The sequence below is a fragment of the Lygodium microphyllum genome, chromosome 18 (genome assembly GCF_053477565.2).
Source record: "Lygodium microphyllum isolate KBCC chromosome 18, Lygodium_microphyllum_v1.1.10, whole genome shotgun sequence".
NCBI classification, from domain to species: domain Eukaryota; kingdom Viridiplantae; phylum Streptophyta; class Polypodiopsida; order Schizaeales; family Lygodiaceae; genus Lygodium; species Lygodium microphyllum.
This window is the reverse complement of record NC_141152.1, coordinates 4,804,981-4,821,817: the sequence shown is the minus strand read 5'-3', so window position 1 is coordinate 4,821,817 and position 16,837 is coordinate 4,804,981.

Genomic DNA, 16,837 nt, shown 5'->3' with positions numbered 1-16,837 from the left:
TGCAGTGTTTCTGTTCCTATTCCCACTTGGCCATGGCGCCTACGATGGCAACATCTATCTTAGTGAATACATCAAGATGTGGGTATCAACCCTGTTCTCTGTGTACACCTTACACAAGCCTTACATCCTGATTCTATACTAGCTAAAACAAGTTGTCTTGATTGAGAACAACACAAGCACAACTTGCCTACAAAGGGACATTGACAACTACAAGTGCACAAATAAGAACAATTCCAATAAGGAGGTTGTTAGGCACATCCTCTGCTACAATGTTCCCATTTCAATAATGGGATCCTCATCTTAGCACACGCATAACTCGAAGAACCTTATCACAATGGTCGACATATGGAGCATGCCTCATTTCTTCCTTACATTCACTGTTGTAGATGAGGTCACCAGTAGAAGGCGGGCCAAGATCAACAAGTTGGAATGCATTACAAAGGAGTTCAAACCTAAATTCTCATGGAAAGATTGTCTCATCGAGTACGCCATCCTCTTCCACACCAAGGTCCACCTTTTCTTCAACCAGTACATTCTTGATAAAGCTACTTGCGTTGGGCACGCCCAACACCATGTCATTAGGTATGAGATCCAACATAGGGGATCCTTACATGCACATGTGATCCTATGGTTACATGAGGCAAATGTTGCAAATACGATAAATGAGATGTGTGCGTACATTCCATCCAACAATGATCGGTGCAACTCGACAAGATGTGGGAGCTTTCGCTCAACCGCTAAGACCCACGGACCGCTTATTGTTTCAAGCATTCCAAGCAAGCTCTAATGGCTATCTCTCACCTAGCCGACATGCAGTCGATCCTACGAGTTTAGTGAGCTTACCTTGATGCTCGATCAAGTACCCTCCTCTCTCTTGCACTCCGGTAGCTCCACGATTCTTGATGCTAGCTCAAGCATCCTCGAGCCTCCTCCATCTCCAAGCTCCATCCTCCATAGCCGCACGTGCAAGAGAAGAGAAGAGAAGAGAAGAGAAGAAGAGAAGAGGAGATGGTGAAGAGCTTCACCCTCTTGATTCCTCACTCTCACACACACTCACTCTCTCACACTCTCACACTCCCTCTCTCAAGAGCACACACAAGCAAGAAGGAGAGAAGAAGAGAGGAAGAAGAAGACTCTTTTTGCCACACACCAAAGAATGAGCTTCTCATTCACTTTTCAAATTTATATACAAATCCCTAAATCCTTTTTGGGCGCTCATCCCCTTTTCCCTCTTTTACATGGCTGGCCGTAGCCTAGGCCCTTTTTCCTATTTCCCACCATTCTAATTTATCCTATTCCCAACTAATGCGTACACTTTGCACAGGAGCGAGCTTGGCACTCTTTTACAAAGATTCGGGGGCGCTCCTGCATTTTAATGGTGTGCTCTTTTTCTCTTTTGTTGTCTCGGGCCGACACCGAGGCTTTTTGAGGGTCGTGCCCAAACATTTAAATTTTTCAGGAACTGGTTACCGGTCAAGGCGCCTTTTTCTGCTTTTATCCTGCGCCTTTTTTGCTATTTCCCTTTTTTTCCATTTTCCGCTCCTTTGTGCTGCGGGACACATGTAACATTACCCCCCTCCTAGCCAAGTGCCAGTCCCATGGCACTGCGGTGGGATGTAGTGGCTAGTTAGGTCGGGTGCTAGGCGGAACAAGGAGGTGGGTGACACTGCTTCCAAGGTGGTTGGGTGAATGATAGGTGATGGAGTTTAAGGACGATGACCAGGAAAGATTCCGGCGTGCTTTAGGCTCCATGAAGATACTCGCAACTTTCACACTGTTGTGGCGCCCCTTATGTAGCTGGTCGTCTGTTGAGTATCCAAAATGCTTGAAGCAATAAGCAATCCCTTAGGAGGATGGTATTGGAGGGATTTATTCTGGAGAAACCCCCTAAACAGTGTTTGCCTTGAAAATCTGTGGCTTTGATTGAAGATCCTTGTCTTTGAGTTGAAGGTCTTCAGTTTCGAGTTGAAGGTCTTCAGGCTTGTCGAATCAATAAGCGATCCGTAGATCTTGAGGCGTTGGGCATGGATCATTGGACGATGAGGTTCCAAGATCTATGCCAATGGCAGTTCTACCTTGACTTGGTTCAATCATGGTAGCCATCACAGGCAGATGGTTGGATGCCGGCACCTGAAAAGAAGTTTTGATCATTAAAGGATACCGTGGGTGATCCTCTTCCACGGGTAGCCATTTCTTGAAACTCGAACATAACCTACAAGAAAAGTTATGCACTCTCTAAGGGGTGTGTCTATCTCGCCGTGTAGTGTGTGGTGCCCGTGGCTGTGGAACTGGGAGATGGGTCTAACCTTGGGCAAGCCCTTGGTAACGTCCCACACTTGAGGACCCAGTTCGTGCTTCGTTGGAGGTGCGATGCAAGTCTTAGGGTGACAGGTCTGGAAGTCCTGCCCTTGATGTGCCCTAAGTGTGAAGTGGGGAGGGAGCTAGGTAGAACCCTAGGTGCAGTGATTGTGGTGCTTCTTTCTTCTTCTTCTTCTTCTTCTTCTTCTTCTTTCATAAAGAGACGTATACATGGAGACAAGCGATACAAGGGCATAACGGGAGTTTACTCCTCGTCATCTGAATGGCGGGTAGGGGATAGGGGAGGGCCGGGGGCCTTGTTAAGGAATCTTCTACTCAACAAGTAGCCCTTGAGGTTGAGGCAGGTTTTGAGAGTGGTAGTAGAAAGGAAGGGGTGGTTGCACTGGGTGAATTTGCTGTCGCTCATATCTTCGAGTAGTGCTACACAGAAAGATGGCAAAAGAGAAGCGCGCATCATGAGGCGAGTCATGGTGCTGCTATCTATGGCGTTGGGGTCGAAATAGAGGGGTGGGAGGTGGTGTTCTTGAGGTGTGGGTTCTTGGTGGACTAGGATCCTAATTAGTCTAAGATAATTACAAGTGGTTATGAAGGCGGGGTCAGGACAGGAGGTGAACTCGCTAAGAAATCTATCTATAGAGCTGTACAAATCAGGGAGGGTGAAGAGAAGGGCATCCCTATGGGAGGTGCTATTGGTGTTATAGATAATGGGAAAGTCGAACCTGCCGTGGATGGACAGATTAAAGTCGACCCCTACCCTTCGAGGATACAGCATGAAGGTAGGGTCGTTTCTCTCACAAGGGAGGGTGTTGCAAAATGCCATCCACGCGTTAAGGTTGACGTAAAAAATGTGTCTTCTCCAGTTGGGTTGGCAATTATAGCCTTCCACCGATTTAGGCACCTGGAGGACTTTATCCTGCCAAAATTCGCGGTCCTCGGCTCCCCAAGCAATTGGGTGGGCCTCGCGCTCCGCTAACCACTTGGCCTTGAGCCTTGCACCCATAGCGATGACGTCATTTACAAGTTGAATGGGCAGCACTCTGTTCAAGGTAGCGGGAAACTCAAAACTCAAGTAGAAGGGGTCGCGGTTATATTCCTGTTGTTCCCAGATAACCAATTCGGCATGGAATTCAGTAGGGGGATCTTGAGGGCGCGGTAGAAGAGGGGCAGACTTAGGTCTAACATTCATCTTTTTCCTTGCCTTCTCTACCATTTCTTTCCTGCGGTTAGCCTGGGCTGCTCTTCTCTCCGCAGACATATCAGGGGGTTGCACTTCCGCTTGTTGTGGCTAAGGGGGTGGTGGGACGTATTCCTCCTCCTGAGGTCCCAGATTGAACTCCGGTTCACCCCCTTCTACTTGCACGTCTACTTGTGCCTTTGCCTCTGTGAAACCGAGTTCATCTATTTTCTGCGCCGTTAGGCCTACCTGTGCAAGATATCTTCTTTGCTCCTCTAGGCTCTGCGGCGGGCCTCCTAGCTACAGCAGCACGTGCAGGCCTGCTGTTAAAGCTCTGCGTGCAATGGTTAGTTTCTTCTGCAGCAGTTGATCATTGGCTTCATTTCCTTCCGGTCTGGTGGAGTGTAGCAGTGTATTGAGGAAGGTGTGCTGCTGGGCTATCATGGAGAGTTGGCCGCCTCTGCCTGATTCTCAGCCAGCACCCTGTCTTCTTCGGCTTTGGCTAGCCGACGTGCCAAGTCCCGTATTCTCCCCTCATTGTGATCAGCCCATTCTTTTGCTCTTTTTTCCATGTCTTCCAAGCTCTCCCCCTGATGGAGGGTCATAGCCATGAGTTGTTGTTGCTGGGCCTCGAGCTCACGGTGCATGCGGGACTGCTCTGGCGTTCATGGCGATTTGTGCATTGAGCTGGTCTAGCTTCACCTGCATCCTTCGCACCTGCTCTTCCCTTAACTGGTCCAGCTCTGCAGCCTCCTATCTGATCTTGTCAAGCTGGCTTTGTGCTTTCAGGTTGCCTATAGATAGCTGATCATTCTTGCTCCGAAGGTTAGCATTGGTCTCCCTCTCCCCGTTGAGATGCTCCATCAAGATTTTTCTCATTCCTTCCCAAGTAGCGTCACGTTCCTTTATGGCCTTTAATTCCTCTGCCTCCTTATTGCTGGCTTCCTTCCTGAGCGCAGCGATCTCCCTTTGGTATTCTGTTATCTGCTTTGTTCTCTCCAGCTGGAGAGCAGCTCGTGATTCTCGTTCTTCTGTGCCAGCTCCTCCACGGCTGTCCTCCTTTCTTCCCTGGCCCTTTCTAACTGCAAGAGCAGCTCCTTAACATATTCGTCGTATTGGCCTGCTGGAGGTGGGGGTGGGGCATGGTGGTGGTGGTGACAACGTCTTCTGTTTTCTGCCTCTTCAGCTCCATCCTTGGCTCCAATTCAGCCGTGGCTGCCGTTTTGACTCCTGATGCTGGGGTGGCCACGGTCGCTTCTCTTGCCAGCTCCCGTTCCACCAAGAATTGTAGCCAAGTGACCACGTTGTTCTCATCGACTTTTGGGGTGGAACCTTGGGTGGCGGTTGGCAGGGGATGTCTCATGATAGGAGTGGCTGGCAGGGAAGCTATGAAGAGGGGGAGAGTTGGCATCATCGGATCTTTTCCTTTTCCTTCTACTGGGGTAGGGGTGTGATTTCCGGCACACTGGTACTGGAACCAGGTGCCTCCGTTTGGTGCGGGCTCTCTGTGCCTTCCTCGTCTCTTTTGTGCTGCTCCTCGATGGAGCGACGGGTGGCCAGCTCTATTTCTTCCTCTTCCCTCCTTCTCAGCTCCTCCTCGGTCTTCTTTTTTCTCTCCTCCTCATTCTTGACTGACTCCCTTCGAGCCCTTTCTAGATCTTCCTTCTCTTTCTTCTTTCGCTCCTCTTCTCTTTTTCCATGCAAGGCTTAGGTTCGTTGTTCCGCATGCCCCTATGGGGTGCCCTGGGATTCTCCTTCTTCGTCTGCATCAGTCTCCATTTCATTTGACGACCTTTGCTGCTCTTCTGTGTGACGCGGGGACTGTGACGGTGACTCGTCACTTCCTTCGTCGCCTCCCTTCTTGTCTTCTTCTGCTCATCCTTCCCCTAGTGCTTCTTGGATGATTGCCATAAGGACACCTCCAAACCCTATGGTGGAGGCTTTGGAGGATGATGCCTTGCAGGTTGATCGGGACGACGGGGACTCCCCTCCAACGGCTCTTCCTCCTGTTGCCAGGGCCTTAGCCGAAGCCTCTATTGTTTTCCTCACAAACCCATTAAGGTTCACCTTGTCCAGCGATTGCGCCGCAATGCTATCGAGCAGAGGTACATTGATTCTGCTCATTATGCTATTGTACCTCTGGCTTGAGAACAAGGCATGCACCATCTTTGCTTGTGGCTGGATTTCTGGGTTGGGGATGTCCGCCAGGCTAATTCCATCATTGGTATGGACCTTCACCTTGTCCATTCCCAACATGGCATAGATGTCTCTTTTCGGCTTTCTTTCTACCTTATTCGGGAGCCCTAATGCCATTTCCACCAACTCGGGGGTTAGCTAGATCTGCACCTATCTGGTGGCTTCATTGTCGTGCACTGTAATGGTGCCTCTGTTCCTATTGAAGGTGCGCAAGAAATCAACGCACTGGGTGTAATCCACCTTCTGGCCCACTGCGTCCAAGTACTTTTGTAGGTGGCACTGCTTAATGATTTGGCGTACCGCTGGCTCTTTGATGGCCACGTCTTCAACCTTGAAGATGTGGCGGAACTTTAACTGGTTGAAGGCTCTCGTTTCCACCGTGAGGCCGTACTTTACTTGTTCCTCCTCCGAGAAGGGGAGCTTGCCCGCTTTGTCCTGGCTTGCCATGATCATCACCTGCAAGTTCAGCCATTTCCACTTTTAGTGCATTTGACAACTAATTTGCTGGAAGAGTAAAAGCATAGTAGATTTTATTGAACATAGTCTCCCAGACTTTTACCATTACATCTTACCCTTGCTTTTCAAATTTAACTGACGTTTCCTACTTGGTTTACTTTTTAGATTCTATTTTGTTTATTTTTTACATTCCACCTTATTCTCTTATTACCTTTTTACATTCCACTTTATTCCCTTATTACCCCTTTCCCCTTTGGAAAAGAAGAATCCGTCCCAGGATTGGAGGTGGCGAGGCCAAGGGCTTTCAGCATAAAGGGCGTCGCTCTATTTGTGCAGGAGCCAAGCGTAGAAGTTGGGGTTATATTCCAGTTGAGCGGTGCGGTCAAGATCAAAGGGTCGAATTCCTACGTGTGTGATGTATGTGAGGACATCTGTGAAGAATTCACCAGAGTCGACTCGACTTGCGATGTGGAGCTTTTCCTATGTTAAGAGGCGGTCAAGATAGGGATGCCCCGTGATATGCTTGTCCATGGGTCGGCCCCGAAGAGTGGTTAACACTCTATACGAGGTAGGCGCGACGTAGGTGGGATCATACTCTGCCGTTTTGATGGCTCGGCATTGTTCGACGTTGGTCATTATGCGACATCTGTCAACCTCCCATTGCAACCTAAGAGTGTACCACTGCCTCAAGAAGGGTGATCCAATATCAGCAAGGTGGGATAACCTTGCGATCTCTTGGTCAGTGATAGCAGAAGTGGTTCGTGGATCATATGACGTGATGAGGCGTTGCTTAATGGCTTGCTCTTTGGAGACCTCGCTACCGAGTAACTCAGCCCAGCAGAGCGAGAAGCCTGTGCAAAGGAGAATTCAAAAGTCTCCCAAGAGCAAGGCATATTGCGCACTTCTGTTGCAAAGGGTTCCGCTAATAGACCCAAGTCCAACCAGTCATAGTTGAGGGCTAGCGACACAAAGGTGGCATCGAGCCGTTTGATGCAGTCCACCACATCATCTTCGGTGTCCTCTGCAAGGTCAGCGGCTAGCACTAGAAATGACTTCCGTTCATAGGAGGGCGTAAGGCCGACGGGTGGTTGAGGTTTGCTAGAACTAGAGGCTTTGACAGTACATAGTTACGGTTGGGAGTCTCCTTGAGCCTGCAACCGAGCTGTTTGTAAGGTGGGTGGGTTAGGGTTAGTCACAGCGGCTGGGCTTCGACAGTTAGCTTTGCGGCGAAGAGTCGGATTGACTTGGTCGGATGATGCCACCTGTGGTAGTGGCTGTTGCTTGGGCCGATAGGTTTGTGTGACTCCCTTGTGCCGAAGCGTAGACAAGTCGGGTGGCTAGGGCTTTGGAGAGCACTGCAGCCTATGGTCTTGAGATGTTGGGGGACGTGGGCTGATCAAGCTTGAGGGTGGCGTAGGACTGGTGCCTTTGGCCGTAGGGGCCTTAGGGATCCACAATGAGGCCTTTCCCTCATAGTAGCCTTGCGCACGCAAGAGGGTTTTAGGGACCCATATTTGCTTAATCACACGGCGCTTCCGGTGATTGCGTCTTGGCCTCCTAGGTTTAGAGTTCTAGGTCTTATGTGGATAGGTGCGTCGACTCCTAGGCGGTTGTTGCGGCTGTTTAGGCACCCATTGAAGGCGAGGCTATTGGGTCCTTGTTTTGGTTGTTGCGGGCTACGGTTTATGGAAGTCTGGGAGCGGTGGACGTACACTACCCCACTCCTTAATCTTGCCTACGGATGTTTCTATCGGTGGCCCTGCGGATGGTGATGGTGTCACGTAGCCCTTGCTGAAAGCTGTGACAATGCGCACGTTGCCGATTGCTAGGTGGATGCGCTGCGACTCATAATCAACATTGCAGTGAGTCTGCTTTTTGAAGGTTCGCCCGTGCAGCGACTCCATGCTTGTGTCTGTAGCACTGGGCAACACATAAAACAGCATTGGAATAGTCTCAGACTCGATAGAAATGGTGACTCTGCACTTGCCGAGAAGTGCATAAGATTGAGCCCCATATGGGCTTAATTTGGCAGTTGTGGGTTGAAGTAGTGGTTTGCCCAGTTGGATCCAATGCTTGTGCGTTAAGACATTGAAGTCTGCTCCCTCATCAATCAAGGCGTTGAAAGCACATGTTTGCTTGGCAGTGACCATGACACAGAGATAAGCGGGTTCTACAGCTTCCTCATCATCATCGTTGATTGTGGCTGCTCGTATTTTGATCGGCGGTTCTAGCATTGGTGGCTCATGCAAAGGATGAGTGGGAGGGAAGTACTTCTTGACACGACTGCCTTTAAAGAAGCCTATTCCTTCACCGTCTAGGGTCTCGAGCTCGACATTATCGGTTCGTTTGATTGCCCGAACCTTGAAGGGTCCGAGACCTCTGAATTTCATCTTTTGCTTATGTCCTTTAACTGAGTAGAGGAGCACTAAGTCACCCTGCTCAAACTCGCGCTGCTTGACATGCTTGTCAAACCAGCTCTTGTGTCGGGCTTTCTCGTTGATAAGCGCGTTGGGGGCTAGAAGACGAGTTTCTGATAGGCATTCCAGCTCGACCAAGCATTGCGTCCATGCTTCCTTCCCTTCCCATCGTTCTTGGAGTGCTATTCTCAGGCTGGGGACGAAGAATTCTACTGGTAGAATTGCTTCAGTCCCATAGGTCAGCCTAAAGGGGATTTTACCGATGGCCGTTTTATAAGGTGTGTAGTAGGCCCACAAGACTGCCATTAACTTGTTGTCCCAGTTGCTTTGTGAGGCTGAGACTACTTTAGTCAGGACGTTGATAAGAATTTTGTTAGTTGATTCTGCTTGGCCATTAGCCTGAGGGTAGTATGGTGAGGATTTGCGATGGATGATAAGAAAGGTGGATAGGAGATGTGCTATCACTTCGTTGATGAAGTGTGTGCCTTGGTCGCTAACCACCTCGATGGGGCAACCAAAGCGCAAGATCACTTGCTCCCATAAGAACTTGGTGGTCGTCCTAGCATCGTTTTTTTGTGTGGCTCTTGCCTCTGCCATTTCGTGAGGTAATCGGTGGCCACAATGATGTATTTGGCTTGTGACCACTGTGCCACAGAACTGATGGGTCCTTTGAAGTCAATTCCCCATTTTTCGAAGGGTTGGCGAGCAATGATTGGGGTCAATTACATTTGATCTTTACGAATCGGGACTTTTGTCCATTGGCACTCGTCATAATGCTTGACGAATCGCATGGCGTCGCGGAAAAGTGTGGGCCACCATAGTTGAGACTGCAGCACCTTCCATGCTGTCGTGTCTCCGCTAAAGTGTTCTCCCGCGATGCCGCTGTGCGCCTCCAAGAGCACATCATGCATCTCATGCTCACACACGCACCTATGCAGCAATCCGTCTTGCCCCAGCCTATAGAGTTGGCATGCAATCAGTTGGTAGGGTTGGATCTTCACGATCAAGCGCCTAAGTCGTGCCTTTTCTATTGGTCGCTCCGGTAGTCCGTGCTCGAGAACTTGGACTATGTCGTCCGCCCAATATGGTGTTAGATCAGCCTTAAATAAATCTCTCTCGCTGGACAGGTGGAATAAGTGGGCGTCAGGTAACTCGTCAATGATGCCTTGTCCAATGGCTTCTCATGTGGGTATATGGGACATGTGATCTGCCATGTAATGTTGTTTTCCCTTTCGTACCACCACGAAGAAATTAAACTCTAGGAGTAGGAGGAGCCATCGAGCTATGCATCTGGTAGCACAAGGTTTGTTCACTAAATAGAGCAGGGCTTGATGGTCCACGAAGAAGATGAAAGGTGTGGCCAATAGATAATGCCGGAATTTCTTCACGGTGAACACCATGGCTAATCCCTCCCTTTCTGTTGTCGAATAATTCATCTCCATCTCAATGAGTTGTCTGCTAGCAAAGCTCACTGGGTAATCTAAGTTATGCTCACCAGGTTGGCACAACACTGCCCCCACGGCAAACTTAGAGGCATCGATGTGCACATAGAAGGTAATGGTCCAATCTGGGGCTCGTAGAATTGGTGATGTTGTTAGAGCCTTTTTCAATTCTTCGTATGCCCATTGGCATGCCTCGGTCCACTCGAAGACAATCAGCAGCTTGTACAATGGCCGGGAGATCAGCGCGTAGTTCAACACAAATTGCCGATAGTATCCTGTGTGACCTAAGAAGCATTGAACTCCCTTGTAATTAATTGGGGGTGGAAGGTCAACAATAACCCTGACCTTCGAGAAGTCAGTGGCAATGCCGTTCTTCGACACCACATGTCCTAAGATGCATCCGTGCTTCACCCAAAACTGACACTTCAAGGGGTTCAAGGAGAGACGATATAAGTGGCAGCGTTCAAAGACTGCGCGGAGTTTGTCTAAGTGTTCGATTCAGGTCAAATGGATACACAGATTGTCGACAAAGACCTCTAACTCCTTGCGAAGCATGTCTTTAAAGATGGTGCACATGAGGCGTTGGAAAGTGACAGGGGCATTGGTCAACCCAAAGGGCATGACTATGTATGCAAAGACGCCCCACTTAGTGGCAAAGGCAGTCTTGTGCCTATTGTTTACAGGATGCGCTTGCACCTGGTTGTACCCTGAGAAGCCATCTAGAAAACTGTAGGCTTCCTTGCCTGCCACCCTCTCAAGCATGTGCTCGGTGTATGGCAAGGGATAGCTGTCTCTCTTCGTAGCAGCGTTCCCCTTCTTGTAATTAACGCACACTCGAATTTTGCCGTTCTTCCTCATCACAATGACTATGGGTGACACCTAGTCTGTGTGCTCAATTTCGTAAATGAATCCAGCTCTCATCAGCTTGTCAATTTTCTCTTTTGACAGCATGAGCGTGTTTTGGATTCATGGGGTACGGTTGCTGCTTGACCGGCGTTGCATCCGACGTCATGCGTATGTTGTGAGTCACAACACTCGGATCTACCCCCTGTAGCTCTTCTAAGGACCATGCAAATACATCTATGTACTCCCGCAAGAGAGCGACAAGACTCAACTCTTCTTTACCAGTCAAGTCATCGACAATGAACACTGGTCAGGGTGTCTCCCCTTCCAGGGCTAGGTCTACCTCCTTGACCTTGGCTGGTCCTTCGATTGGTTTGCTCGTCTGCCCTTGACGCTTAGCACCTAACAGGACCACTACCCTATCCCCTTTCTTGAATTTAGTGAAGCATTTAGGGAGGTCCTGCAGTTTCCGCTGTTCTTCTGATCATGTATCCCTGGGGTGCTTTTCCTTATCCTGCCTTAACCGTTTGCACCTCAGGTGGATGGGTAAGTCCCCCTTGGTGCGTCTGGTCATGGGCAGCCTAGGGATCTCTGGGTCACTATCCGAAGTAACTTCCGATTCAGAGTCAAACCCTCCATCTTCGCTAGAAGAGGTGGTCTCCCCTGGTGGCCGCAGTTCAGATGGCGACTTGGCTCTAAGTATTGATATCGTTCCTGGTTGGGCAAGGCCCGCTTGCTCGAGTTCTATGGCTCCTATGCATTCCAACCAAGCACGATCACATTTCATGGGCATGACTCCTTGCTCCATACTAAGGGCTTGCCTTTTCTGCGGCTTGGCATTTGCTCGTATTTGCTCAATTTCTCGTCCTTCAGTGTCGTATTCTATGGTATCCACTTCACCCTCACTCTCATCATTGAAGGATTGGCAGTCTTCATATTCATCGCAGGAATCTTTGTCATTTGACTGCTCGTCGTCTCCTAGGGCTCGGTATGCCTCATGTCGTTGGTCAGGAACCAGGGCCCAGTTATACATGAGGTTCAACTCATGCACCCTGGTCCATTGCCACTTGGAATCCTCTAAGAGATCCTGGAGTGGTTTGAAGTTAGCAGCTGGGTTGCCAGCTAGCTGGTCCGTTAGGTATTCCAGTATCCCATGGAGTTCCCTTTTGTTGGATGGCACTTGGAAGGTGACAGTCTTAGGCTTTCCATGGAGGCTTGCTGCCATCATGCAGGACTGGTGTAGAGATTGCTTCGTTGGTCTTGCCGATCATTTTGATGGCCTGCTCATACGCCTCATGGTCTGAGAATGGCAGGTCAATTGTAGCGAGAACGTGCATCCAGTCCTGCTCATCCTCTAGGTATGGGATATACTTGGTCAAGGACACATAGGGCTTCTTGACCTGAGTGTTCCCCTTGACCATAGTAGAGATGGCATCTAGGTCGACTGGTGAGGTCTTCCAAGTGTCCATCTCTATTCTTACGACATCTGTTCTATTGCCAAGGAAGATCAAGCCATTACCCTAATCTTTGATGACTCTAGCATTGCGCATCCAGGGTCGGCCTAATAGGACATCGTAGTCCACTCGCTTCATGACTATAAAGTCGACAGAGAACTGGACACTTGCGATCTTCACTGGCCAATTCTTCAGTACCCTGAATGGCTTCACTCTCATACAGTTTGCTAGCGTGACATTAAACCTAGCAGCTTCGACAGGCAGGTTTCCCCAAGTCTGAAGCACTGCGTGGCTAAGCACGCTAACCCCGGCTTCCGTGTCCACAATTCTCTTCCTTGTTGTGTCACCCAGGGCTAGGACTGGCAGGACTGCGTGTATCTCAGAGCCTTCCCAAAAGGCGTTGACGTGCAAGGATTTAGGCACGGAGTGCAGCGTCAAACTGGGTAATTGCGTCTCTGCATCCTGATCTCGAGGGTCTGCCATGACCTGCTCGTGTGATCCTTCGATCCACTACTCAAGGTCTTGCCATAGGGCAGGGTGCTGCTTAAGCAAATCTCCCAGGCTAAGTGTTACAGGGGTGGTCACTAGCGTGGTAAGGAGGTCATTAGATACTCGTCCTTCCTTTAGCCTAGACTGTCCGGACCAATGGCCGTGGCTGATCTGCGGCTCTATTGCGTCTAGGCTTGATCTCAGCGGCACTACTTGTGGCACAGTTGCTTCGGTCGACTTAGGTTGAGGCGGTGATATTGGCGTGCTTATGCTGGAGAGATCATCGATCTCATCCTCTATGATGGGTTCAGCGTCTTTGAGATGCTGTTGAGCCTCCCTCACCCATTCCTTCACCTTTTCCATGGCCTCTAATTGTCGCTTTGGATGTGGGTATTCCCCTACCTTAGCGCTTCCCTTTTTGGTTGTCTTAGGGGCTGAAGTCTCTACCTCCACGTCTGAGACTTTCTTCCCTGTGGGTAGAGTCGTAGCACTCTTGGTCTTTAGTGCGACCTTAGCTTCTGATCTCTTCTTTTTCCTCTTGCGGCTTTTCTTTCCTATTGAGGTTGCGTCAAGATTGCTAGGTTCTGATAGAGAGATGCCGACCTGCTTTGTTTGGGCCCGGGTCATAACTCGCAAGGGAATAGGTGTGGCCTCCCCATCGAGGTTTTCGAAACCAAACAGCCACAATGGGACGGATGGAAAGTTGGCTGAGCTAGAGGATGGCTTTCGCTTTGGGCAGTCTACGAAAAGATGGGTGATTCCGCACTCTGTGCACCTTTGGTCAGCCTTATCCCTGGTTTGTTGCTCTCTTTCAGGGCATCATGATGAGACATGACCGGGGTGTCCACATGTCCAACAACTGACTGGATCCTGCGGCCGGCTGCCCTCCTAGGCCTCTACCTCGTCCTCGTCCTAACGCCATCACCGGCATGGGTCAATAATCCATGAGGACCGTGTTGCCCTCGTCTCATGCGAGACGTAAGGGTATATGTAGGTCTCTTTATCATTTGGCTCCTCCACGTAGTGTACTGGGGCGTGGCTCAGTGGGGGTGGGTCACATAAGGACCAGGCGGTCTAGGTATGCCTGTAGGATTTATGTCCATTCTAGGGACGGTTGGTTTCATATCATTAGGCGCGGGAAGAGCTAAGGGGGACTCCCCTTCCGAAGAATGGCTGCAGCCTGTTAGCTAGATAAGGCTGGCCGTAGGGTTGTGAATACGAAAATCCTCTTGGTAGTCTGCAATGTGCGACATCATGGCCGAACCTACCACAGTTAGCACAAGGTCTTGACCTAGGGTCTTGACACTCGGCCGACAAGTGGTTTCCGCCACAGTACACACATTGGATGTGCGGGCGCATTGGTCGTCTCAACATATCTTGTATCTTGGCTAACTCCATCTTGACCTCAGCCAAGCCTTGGTCTGTCTCTGTGGCCTTCCCCTTATCTTGGGATGATGGGATTGACCGGTCACTAGAGGCTAACATTCTCTCTGAGCTTTGCGGGTTGGTCTCTTCTAGATTTGAGCTCCTAGAGCTCTGCTCTTTTAACTGGTCATCGACTCTGATGGCTTCCTCAAAAACTCTAGCCACCACGTCCTGCTGCAAGCTTGAGTTGCCTGCCAATGCCTTATATAACTCCTCGTCTCGAATTTCGGTGATCAATACAGTTGAAACTGCTTTGTCAGCAGTCGGTCGCTCGCCTAGAGGGATTCTCTTAAAGAGACTTCTCACATGGGTCACGTAGTCGGGGATGTCCTCCTCTTTCTGCTTGACATTCATCAAGCGTACTAGCAGGTTATTAGAGTATCTGGGCTTGGCGAACCTCTTGACAAAGAGATCCTTGAGATTGTTGAAGTTGGCTCGTTCCACGGCATCCAGGCTTGTATACCACGTCCTACCCTTGTCGCCTAAGCAAAGCCCAAATGCTTGCGAGCATTGAGTCTAGTCGTTGAGGCCGTTGGCTTCGCAGACTTGCTCAAACTGCTCAACAAAGCTGTATGGATCGTCATGTGGTTGGTACTTATCGAGTTGCTTGGCAACAATCGGTATTTTGGCTCTTTGAGCCCTGGTTTGCCCCTAATCCTGCAAGCAGAGATGTCGCTAGTGCGGTGGCATTCTGCTCTACTGCGGTGTTATCGAGCAGCCGTTTCATGAGGAGCTCGCTCAATGTCAGGCCTCCTTCTAGCGCTCTCTTATGGTCTGTTCGATTTCGGCCAGTCAAGTTCAGCACTCGCTGCACCTCATGCAACTCCATGATTTGCCTTTGGCTCCTAGCCTGTTGATCCCTATTATAATCAACTATGCCCTGCAATGCCTTGCGGGCTAGCCTTCTCTCCTCCTCTAGGTCTGCAATGATTGCGTCTGCTCTCCTACTGCGGTGCTCGTATCGGGCGTGCGCGTCGTAACTGCTCACCATCTGCTGTATAGCATCTGGGAATACACTCAAATCAAGCTCCTCATTAGACCGATGGTCTGAGCTTTCTTCCATCATGGTCGATTTCTTGCGCCCCGCTGCACTGTCGATCAGGTTGAATAGTCTTGACAGATCCTCATCGTTGGCGCTCCTTGCTTGGTCCTACCCTGTGCTTCAATTGTTTGTTTATGTCTTTGGTCCTCTCCTATTGGTGGGTTCCTTGAGTGATTTATCTGAGTGAGTTTCTTTGATTATTGAATACAAACCTCAATTTATGGTCACTCGGTGAGTGTGTCGTTTCTCGTGCACTTGTGCCCAATCAGGCTCTCAGCTTTCTTAAGTGTACTTCAAGTGCGGAAATTCAATGAGAGTGCTGCAAGCAATTCCTCGGAGTCTTACTCACTCTCGCTCGTTTCGGGCCTGATAGGCTTTGTTGCTCAAGTCCTGGCCGTTCTAGTGGGTTCTAGGGTCTGCACTGCTTCTTACCGTTCACGGGGGGGTCGATCACAGGTCCTCCGATTGGATTTCCATTCTCAACTCGTTAGGTCGATGGGGAGTGCTCCAGCACTATCCCTTTGTCCCTTGGTCTTGACTCCTACATCGGGAACTGCCTACAAGGCGTTCGCCATGTTGTCCTGGAGCGGGTTGCGCTTCTAGTTGCTCTTGGGGGTCAAGTTTTGATCTTTCCCCCCCTTTTTTTTTAAAAGGTGTGTCTGACTCTGGGAATCGGACGTTCGATTTACCAGTGGTCCAATTTACCAGTGGTCTGATTCTAGTGGTTCGATTCTAGGAATCGGACCAGGTGGGTCCGAGTTTGAGTAGTTCGAGTCTCAGAATCGGACGGGGGTTAGGTGTCTGATTTTCAAAAATCAGACAAGTGGTCCGATCGGACCAGGCATGTGGTCTGATTGCTGACGTGTCCTAATTCGTCCGAGTTGGACGGGTTGGTCCGATCGGACGGTAGTCCGAGCGTCCGAGTGTCCGAGCCGGACGGGTTGGTCCGATCGGACGGTAGCTCGACTGTCCGAGTGTCCGAGTCTGAAAATCGGACACTGAATCAAGTGTCCGATTTCGCCGGCCCGACGCACTTTCGAGCATAAATTCGTCCAAAATCTCAAGACATCGATGATTATAGACTACCAAATTTACCAGGAGTGATGTTGGAGTGATGGGGGAGCGATCTATATACCTGGGGATCGCCGATAGCAACGTCACTCCGTGCCCTGATCGATCGAATGGTCGCCCAAGTTCTCTCTCTCTCTCTCTCTCTCAGCTGGTTGCAAATGAGGATTCCCTTGCCCTTCCAGAACTTATAACCCTGTTGGTCATTCCCCGGATGCTGCAGATCACTCTCCTAGCGATTCCTACACATTCAAATGCACATTTCCTCCATTTTCCCCCTGTTTTCCCTGATTTTCTCCCTGTTTTACAACAGCAAACCCTATGCCTCTCGGGTGTGATTTCCTACTGTTAACCTATTCTAAACACAACACAAATCGAAAGCAAAATACTGAACTAATTTCTCCATCTTTTCCAATCATCAAACAACTAGAATATCCCAAAATACTTACCTGTTTTGAAGATAAAAAACACCCAACTTCCTACCTATCTCAAGCTCCATTTCAGGAATAAAT